Source organism: Pinus tabuliformis, chromosome X (assembly GCF_031772625.1).
Source record: "Pinus tabuliformis cultivar Carrire ecotype Pingquan chromosome X, CPIR1, whole genome shotgun sequence".
NCBI classification, from domain to species: domain Eukaryota; kingdom Viridiplantae; phylum Streptophyta; class Pinopsida; order Pinales; family Pinaceae; genus Pinus; species Pinus tabuliformis.
This window is the reverse complement of record NC_142308.1, coordinates 1,352,843,623-1,352,857,113: the sequence shown is the minus strand read 5'-3', so window position 1 is coordinate 1,352,857,113 and position 13,491 is coordinate 1,352,843,623. Positions and strand designations below refer to the sequence as shown.

Below are 13,491 nucleotides of genomic sequence, written 5' to 3'. Positions count from 1 at the left end.
AAATTAATATTGGTTTTTTAACTTTTTTTGGTTAAAAAGAAAAAATAAAATTATTGTGGCCCTCCGCCCCCGGCCACCAGTGGTGGCACGGCTGTGGGCGGAGGGGCCTACACGCAGGCCCTCCGCCCACGGTCGCGCCACCACGGGCGGCCTGGGGGCGAGCGGGCGATTCCGAGAATCGCCCGCCCGACCCCTGGCCGCTCGTGGTGGCATGGCCGTGGACGGAGGGCTTGCACCACGACCGCACCACCATGGGCAGGCGATTCCCAGAATCTTAGGCCCTCTGCCCACGGTCGCGCCACCATGGGCAGTCAGGAGGCGGGCGATTGATTCCGGGAATCGCCCGCCCGGCCCCCACCCGCCCGTGGTGGCACGGCCGTGGGCGAAGGGCCTGCACCCCAATTGCGCCACCACAGGCAATCGTGGTGGCATGGCTGTGGGTGGAGGGCTTCCACGCCGGGGAGCGAAGGGCCACAATAATTTTTTATTTTATTTTTTTAATAAAAAAAAACGTTAAAAAACCAATATTAATTTTTAAATTTTTTTAAATAATTTTTTAAATTTTAAATTAAAAAATTAAATTTGTTTAAAAAAAAAATTAAAATATTTTTATTGATTTGGCCCTCCGCCCACGGCCGTGCCACCACGAGCGGTCCGGGGCCGGGCGGGCGATTCACCATGGGTAGCCGTGGGTGGAGGGGCCTGCATGTAGGCCCTCCGCCCACTGTTGCGCCACCACGGGTAGCCTAGGGGCAGCCGGGCGATTCCGGGAATCGCCCGCCTGCCCCCCGACCACTCGTGGTGACGTGGCAATGGGCGGAGGGCCTGTGTGCAGGCCCCTTCGCCCACGACCACGCCACCATAGGCGGCTAGGGAGCGAAGGGCCACGATAATTTTTTTTATTTTTTATTTTTTTTAATAAAAGAAACATTAAAAACCTAATATTAATTTTTAATATTTTTTTTAATAACTTTTTAAATTTTAAATTAAAAATTTAAATTTGTTTAAAAAAAAATTAAAATATTTTTAATGATTTGTATTTAAAAAAAAATTGCTTAAAAAAAAATTTAAAATTTGTATTTTTTAAATAAAAAATGTAGGTTTAATAAAAAATAATAATTATTTTTTTTTAAATAAAAAAGACGCATTTTTTTGGTTTTATTTTATAATTTCAATTTATTTTTTGGTTTTTTTTTTATGATTTGAATTATTTTTTTTTTTAATAAAAAAAAGGCATTTCTTTATAAACTGTAAATGTTTTTTTTATTTTTTATTTTTATTTACTTTTTTCATTTGAAAAAGACATATATTTTACGTCATTTCCTTTTTTTTTTTTTTTTTTTAATAATTTGAGTTTATTTTTGTTTTTTTTAATATTAATTTTACTAGTTTTTTATTTTTTTTCGTTAATTTTCTATTTTTTTTAAACTAGTTTGTTTTTAATTTTTATTTTTTCGTAGTTATTGCTAATGTTGTTGTTGTTTTTTTTTTTTTTTTTTTTTTTAATTTCTCTATTTTTACTTATATATATATATATATATATATATATATATATATATATATATATATATATATATATATATTTTGTTTTTTTTTTTCCAAATTCTTTTATGGTTTATGAGATAATTTTTTTTTAACATTTTTTATTTTTTATTTTTGACTTTTTTATATATATTTTTATATTTGTTTTTTAGAGACAATTATTTCATGTGGATTGAAAATTTAATTAACGATGTATAAATATGTAGAATATTGAAAATGCAAAATATCGACCTTCTTCTTTAAATATGCAAAACAATAAAAACCTCACTACAAAAAAAATAAAAGTAAAAATAAAAACAAGAAGATATGAAGAAGAGGACCACTTCCAAAATTATTAAATTTACAAAATAATTATTTACATTTCATACATTAGAAAATTTAAAGTCAAAAAATAGGTCTTTTAAAAAAAGTGTCTGATGCAGAATAACCACTTTTTTAAATCAGCAAGAAAAACACTACCATTATAAAAAGCAATGTACATAAAAAAATTAAAGTGCCAAAAATTGTGCTCTAAAAAAAGCATGTGTGTTCTGCATCACCCCTTTTCAAAATTGGGTCACTTTTTTGCTATCTCTATAAAACGGGTAACAGTATCAGTTCCCATTTTAAAGTTTACGTTCTTTTAAGCATCAAGAAGAATAAATATGGGGTTATTGTTAGGTAAAAATATATGTATGATTTTATATAGTTGTTGGAAACCATGGCCTATATGACTGCTTCTACTAGTGAAGCTACTTCCACCTCACCTCTGCGATCTCCCCTTTCCTCGTGGGAGGTCATCATCTAAAAGCAAGTGATACTTAAGCTTTGGCAACGCACAGAAAATGATAAGAAATAGAAGAAGACACCAACGAGGAGGCCCTTATGGAGCCCTAGTGCCAAGACCCCGAAACAAATGGAAAAGTCTCTCGAGAGTACCCATGACTTCAAGACACTTGGCCTCAACAATCTCGTGGCATGCTTATAGGTCAAGGCCCCTGAAGGCCTCCTTGGAAACCTCATTGGCTTCTCTGATTTAAAAAACCTCGCAAAGAAAATGATGATGTACCAGGTTCCCTCATAGAGGAGTGTTTTGGTGTCATATACTATCAAGATAGCAGAGTGAATGATGGTGGTCGAGGCTTGGTTGTTAGGGTTTCTTGGGACGACATCGCCACTATAAGGCACCATGTAGCTAATGGAACAACTAGGGTTTTAAATAGGATGGTGAATCCCAATATTTACCCACTCTAGCCTCAATATCTAAAGTAGAAGAGGATTTCTCATTCACTTCAAATTTATTCTTGCATCTTAGATGAGGGTTTTATCCCAAATTTGGTGATTCTTTTTGTCTTTGTATGAACATTATTAGGGGTTTCCTTCTGAATGTTGGTCAAAGCCTTGGACCTCGTCTTTAGACTCATCGTTAGAATCTAGGATAAACTGTGAATCAAATCTAGAAGCTTTCAACTCTTATATGGTGGAAGACAACCTGAAGACGGGTTGTACCAGCTACAACCACCCTCCAAATTTTTTTCTATGCTTCGATTTTAGAGCCTCCCTTCTTATCCACAAAAACATCTCTTTCACTGCTTCAAGTATTGATGCTTCGACTGAGATTTATATCTTCATTTTTTCTTGTGTTTGCTTACTTAGTTGATTCTTTTATGTCATAAGTTGATCTCCCAACTTGGTCTCACAATAGTTATGGGCTTTCCTCCAAAAGTTGCGCAATCCTTGAGCAAAAGCATCTTTGATGATGGGAATTGCACATTCATGGCTGCTTGTCATCCTTGAGGTTAGAAACTATGTAGTCATGGTATAAAACCCAACGCTCGGCCCAGAAATTGTGCAACCCTCACTAAGCTTTGAAACTGTGTAGTGCACTTAGCTCGAAAGTTACTTAGTTCCCTAGAACTGCACAGTGTTTCCGAGCAGTGTGCATAACAAATTTTGCCAAAAAATAAAAAATGAAAAAAGATTAAAAGAATCCATAAAATTAGGGATCTACTTTTAGTATTCTAAAGGAGGCACTTGTGCTATTTTTAGAAACTTTCGCCAAGTGTCATTTTTTCCTTGATTTTAGGCATGCACGTCATAAACCCTAATTTGTCCAAATATATTTAATCGACTCTTATAGAGCTCACTTTCAAACTCGATCTTGGGGCTCTCGCATTCCCTAGGATACCAAGGAACCTTTGGTGTGATCGTTATCGCTTTTTTGGGTAAGTTTTGATTTTGTCATATTTCACCACTTTTTTTGTCGCTTTTAGTCATTTGGCTTGTGTTAGTGTTGTTTCAGTTGTTCCCCTAAGTGGTATTTGGCCTTTTGACTTCTTTTTTTTAACTTGTAGAAGTCTTTTTTAAAGTTTTATATCATGTTTCCCAAGTGTTGCACTATTTTTCATACTTTTTCATTAATGGTCATCGTTGCGGCAACACTCCTCGCATACTTCATTTTTCCTTCTATTTGATTAATTATTGCACTTGATTCACATGCATTTACTCACACTTAGTCAGGTCTGCACTCAAATTCACACAATCTCTCAGATCTTCTTGTTTTCCATACATCCCTTGGGCAGATATGGGTTTCCCTTGGTTCGATTCCACTTTTCCCACCTAGCACTGCGAAATCCTCAGGACCAAGGGAGAAGCTTGGCCTATAGGATTGTGTAGTGTGTAGTCCAAGCTGGCTCCAGCTATGCGCTTCGAAGTTATAGGAGCCAACCTATCTCCTTGGTCACTGAGACTATGTAATGTGCAGTCTCTCTCAAGCTTCTTGCTAGGTTGAACTGCTTAGTGTGCAGTTTCAACCATCAAGCTTCCACCTTGGCTACTGGGACTGCGCAGTGCACAGTTCCCACAGGTAGCCAGTCCCTATTTCCATGGAAAATTTTGCAACCCTCCCTATCAAATGCCTGTTTTGCTGCCTGAATTTGCCTCATAAGTAGATTTCCTTAAGACCAACTTTTTCTTGCCATGAGTATCCTTTCTGTCCCACAGGTACAATAATTATTGAGCACCTCTCTAGGAGTCACTGTTACCATGGCCCCTAAGAGAGTTACTTCAAAGGAAATCACTGAGAGAAGTATTGGGGAAGCAATTGAGAAAACATCCGTTGATTTTCCAGTTTGTGCAGATATTTAATTGTTTATAGAAATGGATCATCACTGACATGGCACTAGATTAAAGATTATTTTTCAAAAAACTTTGAGGTAGACTTAGAGGACCAATACATTTATCTCAGCATCCAGAAGTCAATACTATACAATGTTTCATGCATGTATCCTGCCTTCTTGTGTGTAGATATAATCATCTAGATTGTCTCACACATTGACGATAAGACCATGACATTGAGTAGTGCCAGCAGACAAAAGCTTTCCACCTTTCGGGCAGAATAATTTCAGCAAATGTATCACTTTCCCGAGTTAGTAGAGTTCATGGACTTACTCTTTTATGCCAACCATAGCTATGTAAATAGAAGAGACATTGTCAAACAATGGGTGAAAGAGCCATTGAGGTTTTGACATACACCCACCCATGTGTACAAGGCAAAGTCCCTTGGGAAGGCTTATCATCTCTTGTTTATTTTTGCTTACAAGATCCATGGTCAATAGAGCGTCAAAACCTTTCGTAAAGGGTGGGAAGTATTATTGGACTAGGTGGTCAGTGATGGAAAGTCGTTCAATAGGCTCGGATTCCACCCGAGGGTGAGCAATCAAGGTTCTATATGTCTGCGTACTTACTCGATGCATTATGTGCACAACAATAGTTCCCTGGCATGACCTGGACATGGATACTCCGAGAAAATTCCATGCACATCTATTTCAAGTTGCTTTCAGAATGTTGTTATCAAGGAGTAATCACTTCATCATCTCGCTTTACAAGCTTCTCTTTAAAGAAGATCTACCTTGCATGTCACAAGAAGTAATGGAGGGAATAATAGACATCACAGATTGGTATGCCTCACCAGGTGGCACCTTCATAGAGTGTTTGGCGGAGAGAATCCTCTGCAAGTGTTACCAAGGTATGCCACTGACAAACTTATCATGTAAGAAGTATTATACCATCTCGCCACAAGGTTGTCAGGATCACTCGATATGAAGAATAAAGCACCATGGCCCACTCTTCCCTTGTATATTGGATTATGGGAGATAAATAACTTGAAAGTCACAAATGTAGAGGCAAAGGAGATAGTAATATTTAATTTGACACTCGGTACTTTAATCCGTATGATCCTTGTAGTATTGGTAAGGACCACTGTGTGAGAATTTACTTTCCGTGAATCGGTGGGGAATTTCAGTGGCCAGAGAAGGATCCTTGGAGGTACTACTAAAATGCCTCAAGACTTAATGAGTTGGTTAGTTTACCAGGGACTTCATAGTCTTCTCCATAGATAACAGCAACTATAGAAGCACCAACAATAGAAGGAAACAATCTCGTGCAGGACAAGGGAAAGAGGAAAATTGTTGACAACCCAGAGGGAGGAAAAAGTTGCAAGATGAAAGAAGATCCTATTATCAGGAAAGAAACTTTGGCAGTAGATGCAAAGAGAAAGTAGAGGATGCAAAGGGTAGAAAGGAGGAAGAGAGAAAAATAGAGGTTGTAGGAAGAAAAATTGAAGTTGCAGCAGACGGAGCAGAAGCCGAAGGAAGAATAGGAGTTGAGGAGGAGAGAATGAGAAGAGAAAGTGAAGCAGGAAGAGGAACAAGGGAAAGGCGTGATGACAGAGGAAACAATGTATATAAAGGTTGAAGAGAAGGAACAAGAACAACCACCAGCTCAGGAGGAAGGTGAACAAAAGTAGGATTGGGAGCTTGCTCGGCGGATTGAGAAAATTGTAGAAGCGAAAAACATGGAGATGGAACACAACTCATTTATCTTATGTGGCTATTACAGGCTTCCAAGGAGTGCACTTCCGTTTCCCTTCGTGTGTTGGAAACTTCACACATCACACTTGAATCTCTGCAGGGGTCACACACTTTCTCTTAGCCCAAGTTATCATACTTCCTCTCCACGTTTCCGCATGCAAGGCATAACATTACCACCCACTGTTGGGACTCCTACTCCAAATGGTGTGAGGTCTAGTTTGGACTTGATATAGGGGAGATCCCCTGAATGTTGGTGGGTCTAGAACCATCAACATTTATGGTGCTAAAAGGAGGGTCAGATGACAAGTTGAGCCCTTGATGTTTGTTTTAAATCTCTACACTCATTTAATGACTTTTCACCATGGCATGAATATGAGAATGGATCTAAATATTTTGGTTCAAATCTTTCATGGTTCCAAAAACGATGATTATGAATGCTTTTTTTTATACAAACAAGATTCAACTCTCATTAAACTTCAATTGAATCCTCTTCAATCCCATCTTCAGGAGTCTTAGTTGGGCACATATCGATAACTTTCCATATGTCTCCACAATTTCGGTAAGGAAAGTTTTCACTTTGCCAAGTGGGACTATATCCTTGAAGATAGTCACCACTAGACTGCTCGAGAGCTTGGTTTTTCCATGGTGTCACTTTTCCTTGTAGGCTTTTAGGGCGTTATGCATATTTTCCACTTGGTTTCCAATGCATATATGGTCATGAAACTTCTAGTTGTTGGATTGCACCTCTTGTAGATTCAAGACTAGATTTCCTCCGTTCAAGAGGCTCCTCTTAGCTCTTGGTCTTACCTATTATTGTAGGAATCTTCTGGTGCCTCTCTACATTATTTATTTTTTTGTCTCACTTGTCCCCATAAGTACCCAGTGTTAGTGTTGTGGTGGCTACTCATCAATCTGCTTCTTTAGACCTCTCACCAACCGTCAAAGTTTTCCTTGGTTTTGAGTGTCCCCACTTTATCTTTCACTTGCTAGCTACCCTCCGTGATTCTTTATCAGTTGTTTATTTTTCCCTTGTATCCCAGTCATATTTGTTGTTTCGTCACCCTCCTTTTATTTTCTTATGCATGGTTTTTTGCAATCTCTTCGAACAAACTCTTTTCACTCTATCTTCGTAGAGGAGAAACATGTTACCAACAATGGGCTAGTCGAGATAACACATGCACACAGTTCTTTGGAGGAAACCAATGCCTGGTATCTATAGCTTACCCTAGGCCCCATCCAAGATGAGCTCACCCATGCCAAGAGAGAAGGAACCTCCCATATGTATCACCTATTGGACATTGAAGTTCCTACTCATTGGGTTCTTGACATTGGGTATATATTTGGACAATTCAACTAGTACATGCACATCTTGTATTTGTATTGGAAAATGAAATACCTTTAGAGTCTCTTTGGATGGGTTTGACCATCTAGCAAATGTTCTCCACTCCATGGAACATTTGTATCACGACATAAATAACGTAGATCAGAAATTGGAGCCCATTGAGTAGCACCTTAGTATCCCAACCCTCGACAGGAGGCACCATAGGAGACAACAAGGATCCTACCCAAGTTGTGACTATGGATTTAGAGCCCTATAACTAGTCTCTTGATGTGTTACCAATTTCCTCTTTTCTTGAATTATGAGTAGTTTGATATCCCATGCCTCTTTAAGGAGAGTAAACTTTTGGCTACAGTTTGGTCTTCCTAGTGATAGACCAACCTAAAATTTCCAATATTTTATTGTAGATTTATGTTTATAAGATAGCGCAATATTTACCACAAAAAAAACATTATTAATATAATAATAACATAATATGATGGTTGACCATGGCCAAGAACAATCAACATTTCTAGTCAAATCACTGCTTAGAAATTAATGAGTGAGGAGATTTAATACAGGGTTTCTTTATCCATGATCCATTTTAGTGACATTCTTTTGTCTTTTATAGTCATATTTTATAATGAGGATTTGTTAGAATCTAGGTTTGAGATTTTTAATCTCTAGAATAAGAGTATCTTACATCTCTTAGGTGTTGAATCTATTTATGCATTTAAAAATACATTTCAAATAACGGAAAAGGACAATCTCACACAAAATTATATGGTAAAATTCTATTAAAGAAACATTATTTTTGTTACTTGGTACAAGTGCATGGATTTCCATTGCTCAATCCACATGTGAAGAGAATGGTCCAACAATATGTGTCATGATAAAGTATATACAGAAGGATCACACCATTTATTCATTATTCATTTATATTGCTTGATCTGATCAAACATAATGGTCAAACAATGTGTAGCATGAAACATATATGAAAGAAAAACAAATAATAGAGAGGAACCACGAAAAATGAAGCATGTTTCATAAGAAAAACAAGGAGAACATTTAACAATATTTTCATAATGGTACCACGTTTCATAAGAATTTGAACAATATTTTCATAATCGTATTTGATGTGAATTTAAATGTTGTATATGTACTTCTTCTTCCACTTTTGAGTTAAGCTTGATATATGACCATTAACAAATGTCATGACAAATTGACAAATTGATAATCATATTGACTGTGAAAATATAAACATGAATTTAAAATAGAAAGTTTGTTTCTTAATATATAAAAAGGAAAATATATTCTTATCTTTTATTAAAAATTAAATTGATCATAAATCACCAACAAAGCCAGAAAAATAAGATTAACGTTATCTATACTAAGTAACATTTTATCAATTCTAAAAGCCACATCCCCTTTCACACAAAAGGAGAAATCTATCCATACAATTGGTCCAAGGGCGTCCTTATCTTTCGGGAATCTGAAGGTGAGGAGAGGGGGAATCTTCGACCTCTTTGGTGAGATTCTAATGGGGGATATTCCTGGAATCGGCAATCAAGCAAATTCTCTTCCAAAAACCAGCTTGGTGGAGACCCATCTGTTACTTGGCAAGATGCCAACAACACTGAAAGAGAGATACTTTACAAGTTAACCCAACAGTTACAAGTTAACCCAAGAACACTAAGAGAGAAATGATACATACAAGTTGACCAAAACTAATGCTTGAGAAAACCTAGATGGCAGATCACATGCCCCGGTACCCTTGGCAAAAAAGAACAACTCCCTCCACAAAATATAGTGGTGGTTATCATTCGTCACAACATTCTAGCCATGGGCAACAAACTAGGCTAGAGCTGCTGTTAAAATTGTGATAATACCACAATCAACCAAAAAAATATAGAGCATTTTAAAATATATACTCACTCGCTGGGGTCATTAAGAGTGAGCGGGGCAGGAAAACTATGCATAGATTTGATTGAACATTGTTGAGTACATATTTAGCAGAGCAGTCGGTGCCTTCGAAGAGGCATAATTACCACCTAGCCGTTCTGGCGTTCATAATTTGATACCATTATTACCAACCTCTCGGATGGCAGCGTGCGTTATGCAGACCGTTACTCGTCAATTATTCCAACACATTATTATGCTATAGCGGTTTTTTTTCCCTGTTAACAGAAGCAAATTATTCAAATTTAACCGTCACTGATGGATGGATGGATTGATTGGTGTAACTCCCACACTCAATCATTTCATATAAGATTGTGTGAATCTAAACACTATTTTTACAATAACATTATTTTATTATTTATACTTCATAATAAAACTGTTATTTTTCTGTCTCTGAAACAAAAGCTTTAAAATAAAACAAAGCTGTTCAAAATGCTAAGGGTGCCACTAATCTACCATGATCCACCATTTAAAGTAAAAAAAAAACCATAAGGCAGAAAAACTATGAATCGACATTAATAAAAATTGTGGACTACATATTATTTATTTAGTCGAGTAGAGTGAAGTAGAGTAGGGCCACACAGCCGTTTTGGGGTTCCGCCATGGATAGCATTATTTCCAGTGGCAGCGAATGCGTTAAGGAGAGCTAGAGCGTTGCTGATCAACTCTGACTCATTCTGCACCACCACTCTCACCATCGCGTGAACCCTCCCCTGCGCCTTCCCATCCTCAAATCCGCCGAGGCATGTCGTTCACTTGAGAGTGGAAGGTGTTGCTCCTCAGCTGCTCCATCTCCCTCAAAGACTTCTGAATCTCATCAACGGCGTCCTCGAAATTCTGAATACAATTGTGCAGCGCCGCTCCTTCTCTTTCACTCATCATGGCGCCTCTCTTTTCCATGTCGGCTGCCCAAACGGAAACATTGCTGGCGTTAAGCAGGCCCACGTTCATGGGCGCCTTTACCAGGTCGCTCAGCCTGGGCTCCAGAGATCCCGCGTATGGAAAAAGCGATGAAACACAGAGCTGCGTATACCGAGTCACGTTGCACGACGATTTGATAAATTCAACGTTGTTGGTGTCGCTGTGCTGGTGATTCACCTCCTGATCCGCCGTAGCTGAAGCCATTATAGCAGACACTAGGATAATTAAACAAGTTGCAGCGCCCAGTCATTCCATGGCAATACAATACAGAAAACAGAGAACCAGAGATGATGGCAATACAATACAAAACCAGAGAACCAGAAACGAAAAGCACCCAAGACGAACGCAGGGACGGACGGAAGAGAGTTGTAAGTAGGCAGACGCGCTTTAACGCTCATATATAGCCGAGTTCGCGGGCCTCTGGCAATGGTCAATTACCCATTAAACCTTACTGTCCCGGAGGATTGTCGATTTTTGGGGCAGGGTTGATTTGTTCGATGTTTTCGTGCGCAAAAACTCGGGTGACACTCATGCGGCAGAGTAAATATCGGAGGACGATATAAATAACATGGTAGCTATAAGAAGGCAACGCTCTCTTCGCTTACGCAATTTCAGATTCTTATGTTTTAGAGATTTTTTAATTATATATATATATAGATGTAGTTTAATTATTTTTAGTTAGTTTTAAAATTTGAGTTTAAATTGTATAATTTAAGTCTTCGAAAAGTTATCTAAGGTGTTCAATCTAATTATGTTTTTATAAATATATTTTAAACAACAAAACATCTCTAAATTGTATTTTCTGATTTTAGTGAATTTTTGTGAAAAAGACTATTTCCTTTAAACTACACTTATATAGAAAGACACGTTAAATGTTAAAATATGCATTTTTTAAATTACATCCTTGTGATAGAATTTACATTTTTCTTAATATTTTAATTTGAATATATTAAATATTAATTTTGTTGTGGGTTGTATATTCCTAGTTTATCAGATTTTGTTGCACTTAATATTAGATTCTTTACATAGATATTGTGTTTCCATCATATTTGGAGTGAATTTATTAATGTTTATTAATTTTTATAATTGGAGAACAAGATACATCTATATGATTAGCTGGTTGTAAAAGTGGGTGACTTTTATAGGATTTTGGATTAGGATTATGCTTTCATAATACTATAATACTAGATTGATCAATTTTTACAACTAGAAAACAATATTTCTTTGGACACATAGGCTATGTAATAGATGAAATGGTCTTTTTCCCAATTCTTTTTTAGATGAAATGGTTTTACAGCTCGAAAACAATATCTTTTTTGACACATAGTCTATATAATAGACAAAATGGTCCTTTTCCATGCTCTTTTTTAGACGAAATGGTTATTTTCCAACCTTTTTTTTCATTGGTAAATTCTGTTCAAAACCCATTTTTTAAGGAGGAAATGATCCTTTTCTGACCTCCCTTTTTTTTATTAGTAAATTTTGTTCAAAATCCAATACATGCCTTTTAAAATCAAAAGGAATCCATTTATGCTTTCAAAAGCCTATTTTACACAACAACATTTCACTAGAAACTTGGGTCAATAAACCATTTCCTCTATTAGTTACACTCACATTTTTAAATACATCTCTAGAAACTTCCGCCAACAAACTATTTTGTCTATTACTTACACTAGCATTTTTAAATACCTATAACAGTTATAAATATTCCATAAAATCTATTAATATTTATTATTTGTTAATTGTGAATATATGTTGCAAGGTAATGTTTTGTTAATTTACATGACCCATAAATAAATAAATAACTATGTAGTACAAGACCCACATGTTTCCCATATCAGAGTTTAGTATAGGGAGATGTGCCATCCAAATAAATAAATAAAAAAGTATTATGTATGTGATAATATTTAAAAAATAAATCTCAATTTCTTAAAGTGTAATTGAATGGAAAAAAAAGTAAGCGTTTATAAATTTTATCCCACTCAATGATGTAGTTTAAAATCGATCTTTCTATTTAATATGTTTATACAAATCTTTTGTAATGTTTCATAGTCGTAATAACCTCATAGTAAGGATATTATTATTATTATTATTATTATTATTATTATTATTATTATTATTATTATATGAAAATATTTTACATTTTTAATTAATATTAATTATATTAATAATTAATAAATAAAATGTAGTGGTAAGAATATAAAAGAAGAAGACAATATGCTCTAAGACATAATTTTTTTGTTTGTTTGTTATTATCTAAATTTATTTGGGATCTAATTATCAAATCTTCATTGAAATCATAAATTTGAATTAATGAAATAGTTTTTTTGGAATAGATTCATTACGTCCTAATAATCTTAATTTAGCGAAAATTTGAAGTATTAAATCCAATATGAATCCTCTCAAATTTTATGCCAAAAATGCCTTCTTTCTAGAATAGTTGTGCCCACCTAAATAATAATTTTCTACAAAAAATATTATTTCCTTGTATTCCAACTACAAATCATATAAAAAATAACATCACTTAAACCAAGGAAACTCGTGATTTGGCACGGGCCAAGATTTCTAAAGACACTCCCATATAGGGTCCCATTCCAAGGTGAAATTTAATTCATTCAACATGTATACTCTCTATCTGCTCTAGTTCTAAGCCTATGAAATTTAATGATAAAACACATTTTCACATAAATCTACAATATCTTTTGGCACATAGGATACATGGTAAACTATAACTTGCATGTTTCCATAACTTTTGATCCCAAACATTGTTTTAAGAATGGATTATACCATTTGAAGGGTCAAAACATCGAGCACAATCCTCACATTATATAATTTTTAAAATTTTGTACAATTTGTTTTATATCTCCAAAAGAAAAATTTCCCCATCTTTTGACACTTAGA

The 13,491-nt window shown here is 36.0% G+C and overlaps 1 pseudogene; it reads right to left on the bottom strand.

Moving 5' to 3' along the window:
* Positions 1–609: 609 nt before the first annotated feature.
* LOC149145092 (21 kDa protein-like) lies at positions 610–10,836 on the bottom strand (annotated as a pseudogene).
* Positions 10,837–13,491: the final 2,655 nt, after the last annotated feature.